Source organism: Phoca vitulina, unplaced genomic scaffold (genome assembly GCF_004348235.1).
Source record: "Phoca vitulina isolate PV1807 unplaced genomic scaffold, GSC_HSeal_1.0 scaffold98, whole genome shotgun sequence".
Lineage (NCBI taxonomy): Eukaryota > Metazoa > Chordata > Mammalia > Carnivora > Phocidae > Phoca > Phoca vitulina.
Genome location: NW_022589801.1, coordinates 1227237 through 1244408, shown reverse-complemented (window position 1 = coordinate 1244408; position 17172 = coordinate 1227237). Strand labels below are relative to the sequence as shown.

Below are 17172 nucleotides of genomic sequence, written 5' to 3'. Positions count from 1 at the left end.
AGATTCTGGACTGGTGGTTTTAACCTTTTTTTGATCATGGATCTCTTGAGGACTAGATGAAAGCTGTGAAACTCTTCACCTCTCCAAATGCAGAGAAAGGCACACAGCGCTGCACATACAGACAGCATTGTGCACACAGGTTAGGGGGTTTTCTAGACATCCCTCTCAAAGTCCATACTGGATTCTTGAGAGGTAGTGAAGAATTCCTGTTCTAGGCCATAGGTTATTAAGTCACCACTACAGAACTTACTGGGATTCTGCTTATTACACTAGCAGTGCATGTCCACTGTGGTAAACTTAGAAAATACTTATCAGGAGAAAGAAGAAAGTAAGAAATTACCAGTAGTCCAGCCACGCAGAAACATTAACATTGAGCTTTTATCCTTCAAGTCCTTCTTCTATGCATCTATATTTTTTTATTGAGTCACAAAAAACATGACTATTTTCTGAACATAAACTGTTGTATAACCTGCTTTCTAAACATAATACATGGTGCATTTTTTCTTTATTCCATTGAATTATCTGTTACTTTCTTTTATGGTATTAAAGAACATCAAATTGTATGGATATATTTGTTCAATTCATTTCTTGTTTTATATTGTTTTAAACTTTTTGTTGTTAAAATCAGTGCCAAAACTAATGATTTAAACACAGCATGACTTTATCCTCAGGAGAGAGTCCTAAGAATGGAGTTGTGGGATGAAAGGATATGCAGAATTTAAAGGTTTTCAGTTAATATTTAGGCTAGAGAATAATTTGGTGTCATGAACAAAGAGAACTGATAGGAACTGAAATATCATGAGAGAAACTGGAAGTTTATTGAAGGTGTGCGGATGGACATGTGAACTCCAGTGCAAGCTGGGCTAGGTAATACAGTGAAGAAAATTATTTGAAGCATAGCATGAGCTCTTAGTTACAGCACAGGAAAGGTATATAGTAGGTATACTGAACTATTCCGTAAGCCAGCAAATTTACAAGCTGCTCCAAAATAGTGGAAACAAAAGAAAAAGAAAATGATTCTCCCATTTTAAACCTTTCTGCGTCCAGTCTGAGAGCACTAAATGGAGCTGGTTTTATCTCACAAAGGTAGAAGTAGGAGTTGGAGGCAAATGTGAGCACATGTGTATTAGGGTTCAATCAGTCAGATTCTGTATGTGTGTGAGTGAGTCAGTGTATGTATATATATGTATATGTGTGTGGAGTTTTGTGTATTGGCTTATACAGTTGTGGGAGCTGGTTAAGCAAGCCCAAAGTGTACAGGGGCAGGCAGTCAGGAAGGGAAGATCATGAGTAAGTGCTGAAGCTTGATGTCCACAGGCAGGCTCTCAGGGAAGAGCCTAAGGAAGCAAAGCAGTTGCAGATCCACCTGTTGTTTGGAGCCTCTTAGCTCAGGCAAGGGCTAAGTTCTCTTTGAAAGGGCTTCCAACTATTTAAGACAAGCCTACCTAATCTCTCTTTTAATTAATTTAAAGTCAACTGATTAGGGACTTGAATTACATCTGCAGGATCCCTTCCCAGCAGCACCTACGTTGGTGTTTGAGTGAATAACTGGGAGAAGTTACTGTATGCTACAAAACGGCGGCTGCCTCCCTTCCATGTTCCAGCTCTCAAGAGAGAGCATCCCACATAACCCACCCTAAGCAGAAATGTATGAGGGAGTTCTGGGGACTGTAGTTCAGCCCACTCAAGTCAGTAGACCACAGAGCCACCACATGGATGTAAACAGGTTCCTAAATTTAGAACTTTGACCCTAGAAGATCACAGGCAATGTGACTGGAAGAATTTGCCTTGCCATTTTAGAGCTACATTTCTTCTTATGAAAGTTGAAAGTAGAAATTCTGGTACAAAGGAAGTGAAGTTGTGCGTTTGCACTGCAGAAGGTAAATTATTGGTGGGTTAGGAAGTAACCAATTGCCAAAGGAAATCAGAGAGGTTTTAGGATACATCCTCCTTTAAAGTTATTCTATGTTTGGCTTCCTTCCACTCTCAGAAGCATAAAGCTTACTTGATTGGAATTTTTTCCTGCATTGACCACTTGTCTTTCTGCCTCAAAAATCCTTGCTCTTTCTTAAATAAAGTATCATTATTTGGAAAAAATCAGAGTAGAATACGTTAGTACAGAGCGGCCCCTTACATGCCCGTTAGTTACCTATTCAACATCTCCCCTCACCTTTTTGTTAATACGACCCCAGGTTTTTCAGTTATCCAGCCCTTAGGACAAGTGACCCTGTCTCCAGCTCAGGAGTATTCCTGATTAATCTGAGTCAATTGTAATACTCCCATTCTTGTTTATGATCAGTTCAGGGGTGGACGTGTGACCCAGGTCTACCCAATAATATGAAGTCGGGTCTACTAAAGGATTTCTGGGAACAGGTTTTTTTTCCCCCACTCTAAAAAAGAGACTTAAGAAAGAATTACCCCTCTTCCATGCTGGATATTGTCTGCATGCAATGCCTGGGGTACTATGGCAACCATCTTGCAATCCATCAGAGGTGCTAGGCTGAGGATAAAGCCAGCAAAATTTGTCTGAGAGTAGAAAAATGGAAAGAACTTGCGTCCTTGATAATAGTGTTAAACTGCAGAATTAATTGACCCTGGAACTGCCCTACTTTAGGTCTTTTTGTTAGGTAACCTTAATAATCTTGTCTTTCTTGGTCTCTTGTAGAGTACATGACACCACTGACTTCCTCCTTCTCAGATCTTTCTTGGCCTCTACCCTTGTGAACCACAGTGTTTTCTTCCTGTGTCTTAAAGCCATTTTTTCTTAGCTTCTTTCAGGGTTCTCTTCCCTGTCTATCCCCTAACTGTAGCTGCTTCTCTTTCCTCAGCCTCTTTCAGCCAACTCCACACTCTCTTATGGGGTGCTCTCTTCCACGCCCTTGACATATGCCTATGGTTTCCAAACCTGTGTCTCGCCCCTCTTCCCAAACACTACCATTTTTCTCCGACAACACCTGAAACTCTGTGCCCTGCTCTTGCTTCTGTATTTCCAATCTCCATGAATGGTATAAAGCAGTCACCAAAGCCAAAAATCCTGATGTTTCCTGGATTCTTTCCTTTACCTCAAAGCACTCCATCCATTCCCCCCACCAAATCCATTACCAGAATTCTATGAACTTTCCATGTCTGCTCTTCTCTAACCTTTATTTCTTACCCTTCTCCTCTTAATTCAGGCCCTCATCATTTCTTATCTAGACTCTTACCATATGCCTTCCATTTTCCAATTTATGATCAACACTGTCAAAGATAGGAAATCTTTTTACTATCCAAATCATGTCATTTACTGTACTCTTTCCCACAAAAAAAAAAAAAATCCTTTGATCATTTCCAAATGTCTTTAGGATAGACGCTAAATTTCTCAACATAAAATCTGTCCTTTACCTTTCTTACCTGCCTCCTCACCCTAAGCCACCCCTGTGGAGAACTACTTACCATTTCCTGAAGTAAGTGGTCTTTCTAAGCACTAGGCATGTTGTACATACTTTGAGTCTCCCCTCCAAAAAGAATTGTATGGATGCTTTCATATAATCAAAACAAAACAAACAAACAAAGGAGAAAGAACAGGTAATGAATGTACTCTTAACCTAAATTCAGTAATTAAGATTTTTGCATATTCATATTTTTGTCAATTTTAAATCATTTGAAAGCAGACATAGTAACATTTTATTCCTATACTCTTTGGCACACATTTCCATATGTAAGGACTTTGTACATAACTACAGTACGACTATTCATATTGTAAGAAAATTAACAATAATTACAGAGTGCCTTTATTCCCTCAGTTTTGGTCAATGCTTCAGTTGTTTGGTTCTAAGTGATAGAAATCTGACTGAAACTCGAGGGAAAAATGGACATATATTGGAAGGAATACTGAACCAAGACTGATGACATCACATGCACACACATGAAGAGGGTGTGGGAAGATTTATTATACTCACATAATAAAGCATTCTGGGGAGAGCAGGGTGGGCTCCCAAGCAAGTCTGAAAAATGGCCTGAGAGAATGGAGAAAGGAGACCGGCTTGACTTTTATTGTGGTTGGGGCTGAGGCTGGGGTGGACTCATAAAGTTTGAACTTCTTACTGCATCTAAGAGCGAGAGTACAGGCTTTCTTACTGGCTTGCCCATTTGTGGAATATAAGGTGAGGGGACATTATGGGGCTTGAAAACTCTCAGTAATCAAATATCAACAATGGAATCAGAGTCTTCATTACTCATTACATCTACTAACTTCTGTCAGCACGCTGGTTATTGCTCCGTCTGTTTAGATGTCTGCTTCCCTTCTAGACCTGGCTTTGAAGATAATTTATTTATCTTTGTATCTCTGGCACATATTTCACACTTACCACTTACATACAGTACATTATCTTTAAGTCCAGCAACATTGCCCGCTGATTTCTTTGTTTCAGTTAAATTAACTTTACATTCCCAAGTGTTTTTGCCAGACTGCATTGAACATTTGCTTTACCTTTTCTACTTGATCTGGCAGTGTACTGACTTAATGCCCATGCTATAAATGTTTCATTGACTTGATATGTATAGCAGTAATTTTAGGACTTAGAAGAATATCCTTAACAGAACACTTTATAATATTTTTTTCCAAAAATTGTAAGTAGAGTTATCACTGCTTACTACCTTGACTCATGCACTGAAGTTTTGCCTTATTTTTTCTGTGAATTATTTCTACACTGCTTGTGGTCTTTTTGCTAAACCAGAAGTCACTCATAATTTTAAAACACACTTTGCAGTATCTGAAAAACTTTAAATTGGATAGAATTTACCATACTGAGTTGCATCTGGTGGTCATCCAGGGCTTCCAGGAGGGTTTCAGGCCCTTTAGCGGGGATGCAGCTCTAGGACGTACCCTGGCCGCCTTCCAGACCCCTCTGTACTGACAACTCTGACCATTCTTACTGCCCTCTGGAGCTTCTTTCACAGTAAATCAAGTTAACTTTCTTCAAAAATAGGCTTTCTTTGTTTTCACCCATTACATTTAAATTTATTCTTTAATTCTATCTCTTTCCCCCTCTCCCTCCCTTCCCTGCTCTCTCTGTAACAATTAGTTGGAACAATCTGGGCATGTCCGCCTCCCCCCATCCCTCTGCACCCCTCTTAGTTATTTATGCCAATGCTGTTAAATATTTTTCTGTTTCCATAACAACTCCTTTTTTCAAACATTTATTGCAGACTGTGAAAGATGCTTTGGGTGGAAACTTGGTTTACTGAGTTCTTTGGTTTATGTAATTATTAAGTGCAGAAAATCTTGGTTTCAAATCTAAAGCTTAAAATGGAGACCTAATTAATGTCTTAAAAAATGGAAGTTATTGAATAGTCTGTTGCTAAAAACAGAGGTCTTTATTTTCAAGTTAAATTCAGTTCATGAAAGGTGTTTCTTCTAATCACTTTTTCATATTCCAATAAAATCAGTAGGTTCTCTTTTCTAAAGGGATGTTTGGTTCCTTTCTGCTTTTTCAGTTACTGACTGTTCCACCAGCAGTCCCCTCAGCCCCCAATCTCAAATGTGTATAAGAAGATGCTCGGATTTTGTGGTAATTGAGTGGTACAAAGTACTGCATATTGATTCGGCCCAGTTACCTGCCAAAAGCTGTGTTTAGTAGAGTGCTGTGTCACGTCATTCATAGGGTTTGTCTGAGGGTAGTTGCTCAGCCATTTCTTCAGCTGTTTCCTGGCACTGTGTTGTCTTTCTGTGGCACGGGAAACTGGCCACTGACCACAGAATTACAGCTTACTTTCCAAGCTGGTGTCTAGTTCATAGCTGCTTCTTCCTAATTCTTTTGCACTTCAGACTCTTCCGGAGTATGGACAGTCAGTAGCTGTGCACAAACAGCGCAGAGAACAGCCATATATTTGATTCTGCTTGGTTTATCTATAAATAATTCACACTCTCCCCTTTGGCCCTCCTTCTGTCTTTGGAGTAGCCGACAGTAGAAACAAACAGAACCAGCGCTGCAGGCATTTGAAAATCTTTGTTTTATTTTTAAATCTTACCTGTCTAGCCACGCAGTCACACATGCTGCTTATGGCAAGCAGAATTCTAAGATGGTCCCCCAAATTCCTCGCCTCCGAGATGCACACACATCTCCCAATCAAACACTAATCTAGATGTTGCTGTAAAGGATTTTGGAAATGTAATTAAGGTCCCAAATCAGTTGACCTGTAAGATAGGGAGATAATCTGGGGCCCTGAGCTGATGTCATGAGCCCTCAACATTTGGCTATAGCAGTCATAGACAGAAATGCCGTATTTTCAAGCATGAGAAGTGTTGGATGCGAGGGAGTTTCTTGTGCCGGTTTTGGAAGTGGAGAGGGCCATATGGCAAGAGACTGGGAGCAACCTAAATATCACCAATAACCTGCATGAGCCTAGAAGAGGACTTTGAGCTTGAGTGAGTGAGACCCCTGAGCACATCACCCAGTCACGCTGGGCCTGGACTTTGGACTTACAGACTTGTAAGATAATAAATGGGTATTGCTTTAAGCCTCTAAGTTTCTGGTAATTTGTTATGTTGCAGAAAACTAATGCACTGCTTATTTATTTACAAGTAAGCATGCATTAGTACTTGGCCAAAGTTTTCCGTGGTTTAGTGTGACTTCTAAGTTTCCCACTTTATCATGGATTCTGTTCACATCCCCAGAGAAACTGAGGAGAGGGAGGGTGAGGGGAAGCTGTTTATATGAGGTATGTTCGAGGAGGACTGTCTCTGCTTCTTGTGGTGTGGACTGCCCAGAGCTGCAGGAAGCCTGCTCTGTCGGAACCTGCCTAACTAGAGTAGCCTACTGACACCCTTCCTGAGATCTTTCCTCTCTTCCTCTTACTCCAAACCTCTTTGAACAACATAAGTAGATGACTGTTCTCCTCTGAGCAAAGGTTCATTTCTGTAGGGTGTGGCCAGGGCCTTTCCTCTTTGATCCCTCGAAAGAAGAGCAAGGCCAGCCTCAGCAGCATTGCACGCCAAGCATTCTGATCCACTCCCTGCTGCCAGGCCGCAAAGCCATCCAAGCTCTCTTCCTTACCCCATAGTCCTCTCCTGCAGCCATCTTCTGTCCTGTCTTCTTGAAGGATCCCCCAGACTACCTGTCCATCTTATATTCTTGTCTTCTTTATCATAACTGAGATTGATTACACTGAGGCCACAGGAGGGAAAACATTAAGTAAATCAAATTCATAGGGAGGTGAATGACTGGTTGCCACTTAGGCTACAGAACACTTGAATTGTGAAAGAGCATATTTATTGAAGAAAGCATGTTAGTGGTAAACTTTCAGGATGTAAGGCCATTTTTATTTCTGTGTACTGTTGTTCTATTTATATGTCTATATGAAGCTTGAGGAAAAAGAATTTTATCTTCCAGACTGTCTTTATACAGCTTCTCCCTGCAACATCATGCCCAAAATTTGAGGCCCCAGCTGGATCTGTACCTACTTCCCTACTTGCATGGTCCTGTGACCCCCCCCACCTGGGATTGACAAGCCTGTTGGTTAAGGGGTCTAGCTCCTTTTACCAGAGGCAAGAGGAATTCCACTAAGCTTGAAGAGCTTGTGAGGGTAATCAGCTTCCTACTTCCTAACCCTAAATGTGTTGTTATAAGCCTCCCTGTGGATACCCCTCTCTGTCCCTGCCTCAGGACCAAGTCCTGGTTCCACCTTTGGGTTTTTTCCTCATGGTTGGACTATTAAGCTACAGAAATATTTTGGACCTCATGGTGGCTGGGCTGTAAGCCATGGAATGATTTTGGACCAGGTTTTTGGTTCCACATCCTTCCCGCTTGTGGCAAGAGGTGGTAGCATCTGCATTGATGAGCTCTCAGAAGGGGAATAAGACTGGGTGTTCAGCCCTTGGAGGCACCAGAAAACATTAACCACAACAACAAAGCTTCATGTCATCATTATAAAGAAATTGTCAAATGATGTGTAAAATCAACCACAGCGCAGACCATTATCAAAACCATTAAAATGTGTTAAATGTTACAAAAGACAGTGAATACTTCTTATTTACATAATTGGTGAACCTTACACAGACAAACCTGACTTTGTGATGTGGGAGAAGAGACTGTTACTCCATTCTAGAAATGACGAAATGTTTAAAATAATCCGAGATTAAATTGTACATAAAGCTGCAGAAGAACTGAATAAAGTGGTAAATTAGATTTTGATGTTGATTTAGATGATACAGAATATGAAAATCAAGTGAAAAAAATGTGACTATATTAAGTCAGTTTGAATACATGTAATTCTGACCAACTTCTGACTTTAAGGATTAAAAAAAAAAAAAAGACTGTGAAGTCCCAGTGAGGAAGTTAGACAAAAACCTATAAGGAAACAGACTAAAATTTCTACTTGGACAGTAAAATGACCTTTGAGTTTATTTTTTGTAATGTTTAATTATAATACTTCCCACCCTGAGTTCTGTAATACTCTATTTTATGTAGCATTTGTTAAAGTACTTTTAAAATTGAATTCTTGAGGGATATTTAATATATGGGGCTCACTGTCTGACTAAATAGGATTGAGCATTATACAGTTACATAAGAATCAACTATAACGCATGGGTTTGGATTTATGGCAGGCTTGTCCCCCTGGGCCTCTCACAGTGCTCCGAGCCAGAGCAAACTGTGGCCCCGAACCATTGCCTGGCCTCTGTGCCATAGGCTGCAGGCACTGAAGCAGGTCACACAGTAAAAAGAAAAAAAAAAAAAAAACTATAAAAATAAGCCAGCATCATTATAAAGCTCGCTCAAATATAGGCCTTCAGCAAATACCTTTTGATTCACTGACCTCAAGTAAATAGTTCACATAGCAAAACCATCTTGACTGGTGAGGTCACTCTAAACAAACAAACAAAAAACCTTTAAATGCTTTATTCTAGTTTTATATGATGATGCTTAATGATTGTAGAGTAGTGTTACTTTCCAGAGTATTCTCATTACTTTACCATAACACTGTCTTTACCTTTTTTCATGAAATATACACACAGAAAAATGCATAAGATATATATGTAGTTTTACCTCTGCCACCCATATAGGTATTATATATTTTTAGTTTATGTGATTATATCTTAGTATACAAATATTGTGATATAGCTCATTCTGGGTTTTTTGGGGTTTTTTTGCTTTATTGAGATATAATTTACATGTGACATTCTATAGGTTTAAGGTACACAACATGTTGATTTGATATACTTATATATTGCCGAATGATTACCACTGTAGGGTTAGCTAACACCATCACATCACATAATTACCACGTCTCTTTTGTGGTGAGAACATTTAAGGTTTTGGCAACTTTCAAGTATATAATACAGTATTAATAACTATAATTGCTATGCTGGACATTAAATCCCTGGAACTTACTCATCTCACCAGGAGTTTGTACTCTTTGACCAACATCTCCCTCTTTCTGCACTCCTCGGCCCCTGGTAACCACCATTCTAAGTCTCTGTTTCTATGAGTTCAGCTTTTTTAGATTACACATATAAGTGATATAGAGTGTTTGTCTTTCCCTGTCTGACTTCATTTAGCATAATGCCCTCAAGGACCACCATGTTATTGCAAGTGGCAGGATGTCCTTTCTCATGGCTGAATAATATTTCTCTGTATATATATACATACCATATCTTCTTTATCCATTTATCCACTGACAGACACTTCGATTATTTCCATATTTTGGCTCCCGTGAATAATGCTGCAGTGAACATGGGGGTGCAGATATCTCTTCGAGATCCTATTTTCATTTCCTTTGGATATGAGAAGAAGTGAGATCGCTGGATCATATGGTAGTTCTATTTTTAATTTTTGAGGAACCTCCATATTGTTTTCCTTAGTGGCTGCATAGTTCATTCTATTTCTTACCTTTTTAAAGGTCCATTTTTGTTAGATGTCCATCTGTTCTCTTATTTCTAACCATAACAAAGTATCCACATTTTATCCATAACTCTTTCTTCAGTGGCTATACATATTGTCTCTAGTAACCCTACCACCACAAACAGCCCTGCAGTGAAATCCTCTTACAGGTTCAGTATGGACTGTCATGCGAATTTCTTTGGAATATAAGCCCAGGAGTGGAATGCATAGGTCATAGAGTATGAGTACACTTCACTATCTAGGTATTGCCTGATTGCTTTTGTGAGTATCTGTGCCACTTTATGCTCCTCTAATAGCAGTGCATGTGTAGTTCCACATCCACATATTTGCACTAACCCTTAACATTAGCCAACTTTCTAATTTTGCTAGTTAAATAGGGATAATGTGATACTTCATTGTTAATTTTGTATTTCTCTGATTGCTATTAACTTAGAGTATCCATCTCTTTATATTTTCCCAGTGGAAGCCTGGTTAAGCTGATTCCTATCTTTTTTTGATATGTCCCATTAACCTTTGAACATTTCTTTGCTTTCTGATTCAATAAGACATTCTAGACTTCCTTCTCTATTCCTTGTCCTAGACCTAGAATTAGCCAAAAGTACAAGAAATCCTGGTTTCTTTTGATGGGGAGTGACATTTCAAACCCATATCTGGGCACCAAGTGTGCTTATTGCTCTGGACGTCATTGCTTCTAGGCTTGTGTGAACAGATCTATGGAGAAACATATGCATATATATATATATTTTTTAAAGATCTTATTTATTTATTTGACAGAGAGACACAGTGAGAGAGGGAACACAAGCAGGGGGAGTGGGAGAGGGAGAAGCAGGCTCCCCGCTGAGCAGGGAGCCCGATGCAGGGCTTGATCCCAGGACCCTGGGATCATGACCTGAGCTGAAGGCAGACGCTTAACGACTGAGCCACCCAGGTGCCCCAAAACATATGCATATATATAAATGCATATATATTGAGGTACCTGGGTAGCTCAGTCGGCTAAGCATCTGACTCTTGATTTCAGCTCAGGTCATGATCTCAGGGTCGTGAGATCAAGCCCTCTCTCTCAAAAAAATTTAAAAAATAAATGCATATATGTAAATCATGTCTCATACTGATAATTCTAATTCATGTTTTCCCAACTCAGATCTAGAGTCATAGAGTTCTTCCTCATTTTTCCCCATTTTGTACCTGCATTTCACTCCCCACCCCCCCAATTAATTGGTAAAATATTACCTTTAAATATGTGGTAAAATTTGCCAGTAGAGAGTACTCCTGGGCTGGAATTTTCTTTGTGGTAAGGTTTTAAATTATGAATTTAATTTCTTTAATACTTTTTGTTTTATTTTAAGTGTAGAGCCCAGTATGGGGCTTGAACTTAAAACCCTGAGATCAAGACGTGAGCTGATATCAAGAGTTGGACACTTAACTGACTGTGCCGCCCAGGTGTCCCTTTAGTAGTTTTATTTTTTGTAATGCTTACATATATTTTTTTAATTTACCAGTTTTGGTAAGCTGTGTTTTTCTAGGAGTTTGGCAATTTCAGGATAATTTTCAAATTTACTAACATAAAGTTGCTAATATAATTCTATGATTGTTTTAATGTTTGTAGCATCTGTAGCTGTAACTCCTTTTATCATTGCTGATATTGATATTTTGTGCCATCTCTTTTTTCTTTCTCAGTTTTATCAGGTAGTTATCAACTTACTAGTTTTTTACCCCCAAGACCTGTGAACTTCTGACTTCATAGATCATCTCTATTTTACATGTTTTACTCCATTGATTTCCATTCTTATTTTAACATTTCTTTCTTTGTACTTCCTTTAGATTTAATTTGCTGTTCTTTTTCTAATGACATGGATGCTTAACTCATTAACTTTTAGGCTTTTTTCTTTTCAAATATGTAGATTTAAATTCATGAATTTTTCTGTAAGCACAGAATGAACTGTATTATACAAGCTTTTAGTGAGTTCAGTTTTTCATTTTCATTCAGTTCCAGATAGTTCTTAATTTTTATTCAGATTTTGTTTTTGATCCATGGGTTACTTACACATGCATTGATCTATTTACATATTTATAGGGAATTGGGTTATCTTTTTGTTACTGATTTCTAGTTTAATTGGGCCAGGACTAGAAAATTATGCATATAAGGGGCTCCTGGGTGGCTCAGTCATTAAGCCTCTGCCTTCAGCTCAGGTCATGGTCCCAGAGTCCTGAGATCGAGCCCCGCATTGGGCTCCCTGCTCAGCGGGAAGCCTGCTTCTCCCTCTCCCACTCCCCCTGCTTGTGTTCCCTCTCTCGCTGTGTCTCTCTCTGTCAAATAAATAAAAAAATCAAAAAAAAAAAAAAAGAAAATTATGCATATAAAAGAGTTATAAACAAAGAAGAGATAGAATAGAAAATAATGAGCAAGATGGTACTTTAACCATATCAATAATTACATTAAATATAAGTAGTTTAAACACACCAATTAAGAGACCAAGATTTTCAGATTAAAAAAGCAAGACTCAACTAACAATAGAAACCCAAAGTATAGGAAGCAAAACTGACAGAACTGAAGGGAAAAACAGACAATTCAGCATTAATAGAGTCTTTAGTACTCCACTTTCAATAATGGATAGACTATCTAAGCAAGAGATAACAAAAGAAACAGAAGTCCTGAAAACAGTATAGAGCTCCTAGGCCCAGTAGACATCTGTAGAACATTCCACTCAACAACAGAGTACTTACACTATTCACACACACATAGGACATTCTCCAGGATAGACCATAATGCAAGCCCCAGTAAGTTTTGAAGTCATACAAAGTATCTTTTCTGTTAACTTCATTCTCTAATTAAGTAAACTGGAAAACAATACAGGAAAAAAAAGAATCTTGAGATATTAAGCAACATATTCTTTAATAACCAATGAATCAAAGAAGAAAATCAAGAGAGGAATTAGAAAATGCTTTCAGATGAGTGAAATGAAAATACAACATACCAGAACTTATGGGATGCAGCAAAACCATTGCCCAGGAAGAAACTTACAGCTGTAAATGTCTTAATCAGCAAAGAAAACAAATCTCAAGTCAAAAACCTAACCTTCCACCTTAAGAAACTAGAAAAAGAAAAATAAGGTAAAAAATAATTAGAAAGAAAGAAATAATTAAAACTAGAGTAAAAACAAATGAAATACAGATAAAAATAATAGGGAAAATTAATAGAAATTGGTTCTTTGAAAAGAGCAACAAAATGGACAAACCCTTAGCTAGACTGACCAAGCAATAAAGAGAAAAGACTCTCAAATTACTAAAATCGGGAATGAAAGAGGTGACATTACTATTAACCTTATAGAAACTTAAAGAAGGATTATAAGGGGATACCATGAACAATTATATGCTAACAAATTCATTAACAGTTGAAATGGACAAATTCCTGAAGACACAAATTACCAAAACTGACCTAAGAAGAAATAGAAAGTCTGAATAGACTTATAAAAAGTAAAGAGTTTGAATTAGTAATTAAAAAACTTCCCAGAATGAAAGCTCAGATGCACAGAAAGCCTTATTGATTAATTCTACCAAAAATTCAAAGAAGAATTAATACCAATCCACTACGAACTCTTCCAAACAATAGAAGAGGGAACATTTCCCAACTCAGTATGTTAGGCCTGCATTACCATTTTACCAAAACCTCACAAAGACACTACAAGAAAACTACAGACCAATACCCCTTTTGTTAAAATTCATCCACAAAATAATAAAAACCAAAATCAGCAACACATAAAAATGATTATATACCGGGGTGCCTGGGTGGCTCAGTCGGTTAAGCAACTGACTCTTGATCTCAGCTCAGGTCTTAATCTCAGGATCGTGAATTCAAGCCCACATCTGAAATTCAATTAATATAATACACACCATGTTAATACAATAAAGGGGAGAAAAACATGATCATGTCAGTAAACACACACACAAAAAGGATTTGAAAATACATCCTTTCAGGGTAATAACACTCAAAAAAACTAAGACTAGAAGAGAATTTCCCTAGCCTGATAAAGAACACCTATGAAAGTCCCACAGCTAACATCATATTTAATGGTGAAAGACTGAAAGATTTCTCCCTGCATCAAGAACCAGGGCAGTTATGCAAGAAAAAGAAGCAAAAGGCACCCAGATTGGAAAGGAAAAAGTAAAACCATCTCTATTTTTGGATGTTATACTCTTGTATATAGAAAATCGTAAGCAATCCACTTAAAAAAATTAGAATAAGTGAGTTCAGCAAGGTTACAGGATATAAGATCAGTATGTAAAATAAATTATATTTCTATACACTGGCAATGAGCAATTAAAAATTAAGTAAACAATTCCATTTATAATAATTCAAAAAGAGTAAAATACTTAGATATAAATTTAACAAAAGTAATCTAAGACCTGTGTACTAAAAACAGCAGACCATTGTCAAAAGAAATTAAAGAACTAAATAAATGGAAGCCATTTCATATTCATAGATCAGAATAAAGATGGCGCTACTCCCTAAATTGATCTATGAATTCAGCACAATCCCCATCAAAATCCCAACTGACATTTTTGTAGAAATGGACAAGCTGACCTTAAAATTCACGTGAAATAAGAGGGATCCAGAATAGCCGTTCTTTTAAAAGGAGACCAATAGAGAACTTTCAGTGCCCAATATTAGAAACTTCACATAAGCTTTAGTCAAGACACTGTGACACTGCCATAAGGAAAGACATAAATAAATGGAAAAGGATTTAGATCCCAGAAATAGAACTTTACATTTATTGCCAGTTGATTTTGACAAGGGTGCCAAAACAAATAGATAAAGAATAGTCTTTGCAACAAATGGTGCTGGGACAACTGGGTATCCACATATGAAAGAGTTAAGTTGGATCCCTGCCTCACACAAAATTAATTCAAAGTGTACCATAGAGCTAGATGTAAATGTAATAAAGCTAAACTATAAAACCTTTTGAAGAAAATATTAAATATATATCTCTGTTATGCAGTGGTTTCTTAGATATGACTCCAGAAGCACCAGTGATAAAAGACAAAATATACAAATTGAATTACATAAAAAATTAAAAACTTTTGTATTGCAAATGATACCATCAGGAAAGTGAAAAGACTCCACACAATGGGAGAAAATACTTGCAAAAATCTCATAAGACAATTTAATCCACATTGTATAAAGAACTCTTAAATTTTACTCTGTTAAGTACAGGGTTTCCTTATCTCTCCTTGTTGACACTTCATAAACCCTTTCAGTTAAGAATTAGTTTATATTTGAGGTGCCTGGGTGGCACAGTCGGTTAAGCCTCCCACTCTTGGTTTCGTCTCAGGTCACGAGGGTCATGAGATCAAGCCCCGGGTTGGGCTCCTCACTGAGTGCAGAGTCTCAAAGTTTCTCTCCCCTTCTCCCTCTGCTCTTTCCCTCCTCCCTACGTCCCTTCCCCCAACGTATGTGCATGCACTCTCGCTCAAATAAGTAAATCTTTAAAGAAAAAGAATTAGTTTGTCATTTTTTTTAAAGTTTGGATTTTACCCATTAATTTTGTCCATACTCTTTAAATATTCCTATAGTCCATCTTCTAAATATTACTATTTCTAGTTATGCCCTACATATCTGCTTCTTTTTTGTTTCTTTTAGCTCTTTTAAAATATTCTGTATATTTTTTTCTTGCTGAATTCTGAACTAAATTGTCAGTCTGATCTTCCAACTCACTAACAGATTTTTATCCACCTTTATACATTATATTTTTATACTAATATTTTCTTTTTCTATAATATTTCTTACTTTGTTTTACTAATGTCTTGCCATATCTCCTTAAATATATCCTATTGTGCTTATTTTTAGTTCTTGGTTCAACTTTTCCAACTTCAGGTGTGTATTATGCAGAACTTACCAAGCTAAATATACTGTGACCACAACCAGTCCCAAAATCTTAGTGGGATGTAGACTGAAATCAGCACTCCTATCTGAGATATGGCATTTCTTGGAACAATGTACAAGAGGAAAGAGTAAAAGATGACTTTTAAAAAACTTAATGTTATATGTCACTTTTACTCACATTTCATTGGCCAAAGAAAATCTTATGGCCAAGCCTAATGTTAATGAAGAGTACAGTCCTCTCACAGGTTCTGTCAGCAGATTAGGAACACTACAGTTTACCACAACATGGTATGTTTTCTAATTGATTATACTCCTCACAGATCATGTTATTTTGATGTGTGAACTTAAGAGCTCCTGTCTTGTAATGCATATTGAGGTAAGGCAGAATACCAAGCCTTTTTGGTTCTTGTCTCTTGTGAATTTAAGAGGGGAGATTATCCCCAAGGAAGAAAGATCCAGTTCCACACTCACATATGTGTAAAAACTGGTAATTGTCCTATGTTGGCCACCACTCTATCTGATAGTGCTTAAGCAGAATCATCTGGATGGAGGTGTCTTCCTAAATTGTAATCAAACAGCTCTTCGTCTTTGGAGGACCAAAGAGAGGATTTAGAGGTGGGTATGCTCCAGGGTAGTTGATTATCAGATTTTTACCTCTCTAAGCCCCTCTGCTGTTCTAGTTTGAGGGGCAGGCTCTTGATTGTCCCAAGGCAAGCAGGGAAGGAAATGGAGAAGAATAAAGTTTTGAAGGCTTCCTCTACCCTAGCCTCTCCTTGTCAGCTTAGGCTATTCTTTGTCCCTCACTTTTCCCCGCCTTCCAGTTCAAGGCAACCTTCTGTTCCCCCAAGGGTTTCTTGCTGTTTTTTAGTTAATCCTTGGGATCAGTACCTTTCTCTAGCTTCTACATTTTTCCAGCATTGTTGTTTGTGTATGTATGGGGGTGGGGTGTTCAAGGAGAGCAGTAGCATGAAAAAAATGAAAATGTGGACCAGAATAGTTGCCTGAGGAGAGAACCTTGTGAAAGAAATTGTATTTGAATTAGAAAATGAGAATTTGGATTGGCATAGAGGATAGGGAGGAAAACGCAGAACAAAGAGATTGGTAAAGGCATGGGGGGCTATGCCCACGAAACCAGCCTGAGCCAGGTTGGAAGGCTGTGAAAACATAGGGAGTTAGTTACTTGTTTAGGTTGAGTGATATCAGGTTACGGAGGGCCTTAATTTCCACTAGGGAGGGGTGTGGAGGGGAGCAGGCTCACCCATGCACAGTCTTACCAAGTGCCTGTGCTAGATAACATGGAGACTACACGGTGCATATATAATGTAACCTTTGTCCGAAATAGTGCTGATAATCTTGTTGAGGAAGTAAGACTGGTGCCAATTAAATGATTAGAGAGCATTAAGAAGAAATGTA

At 38.0% G+C, this 17172-nt stretch overlaps 1 protein-coding gene and 1 non-coding gene across 2 annotated transcripts in view; both read left to right on the top strand.

The window, feature by feature from the left end:
- The window catches only part of TMEM131 (transmembrane protein 131), a 239251-nt gene that overhangs the window by 108499 nt on the left and 113580 nt on the right, over positions 1 to 17172 (top strand). The window lies entirely within an intron of this gene.
- LOC116627574 lies at positions 8562 to 8696 on the top strand. Its single transcript, XR_004298504.1, has one exon. It is a non-coding gene; the product is annotated as a small nucleolar RNA SNORA42/SNORA80 family (small nucleolar RNA).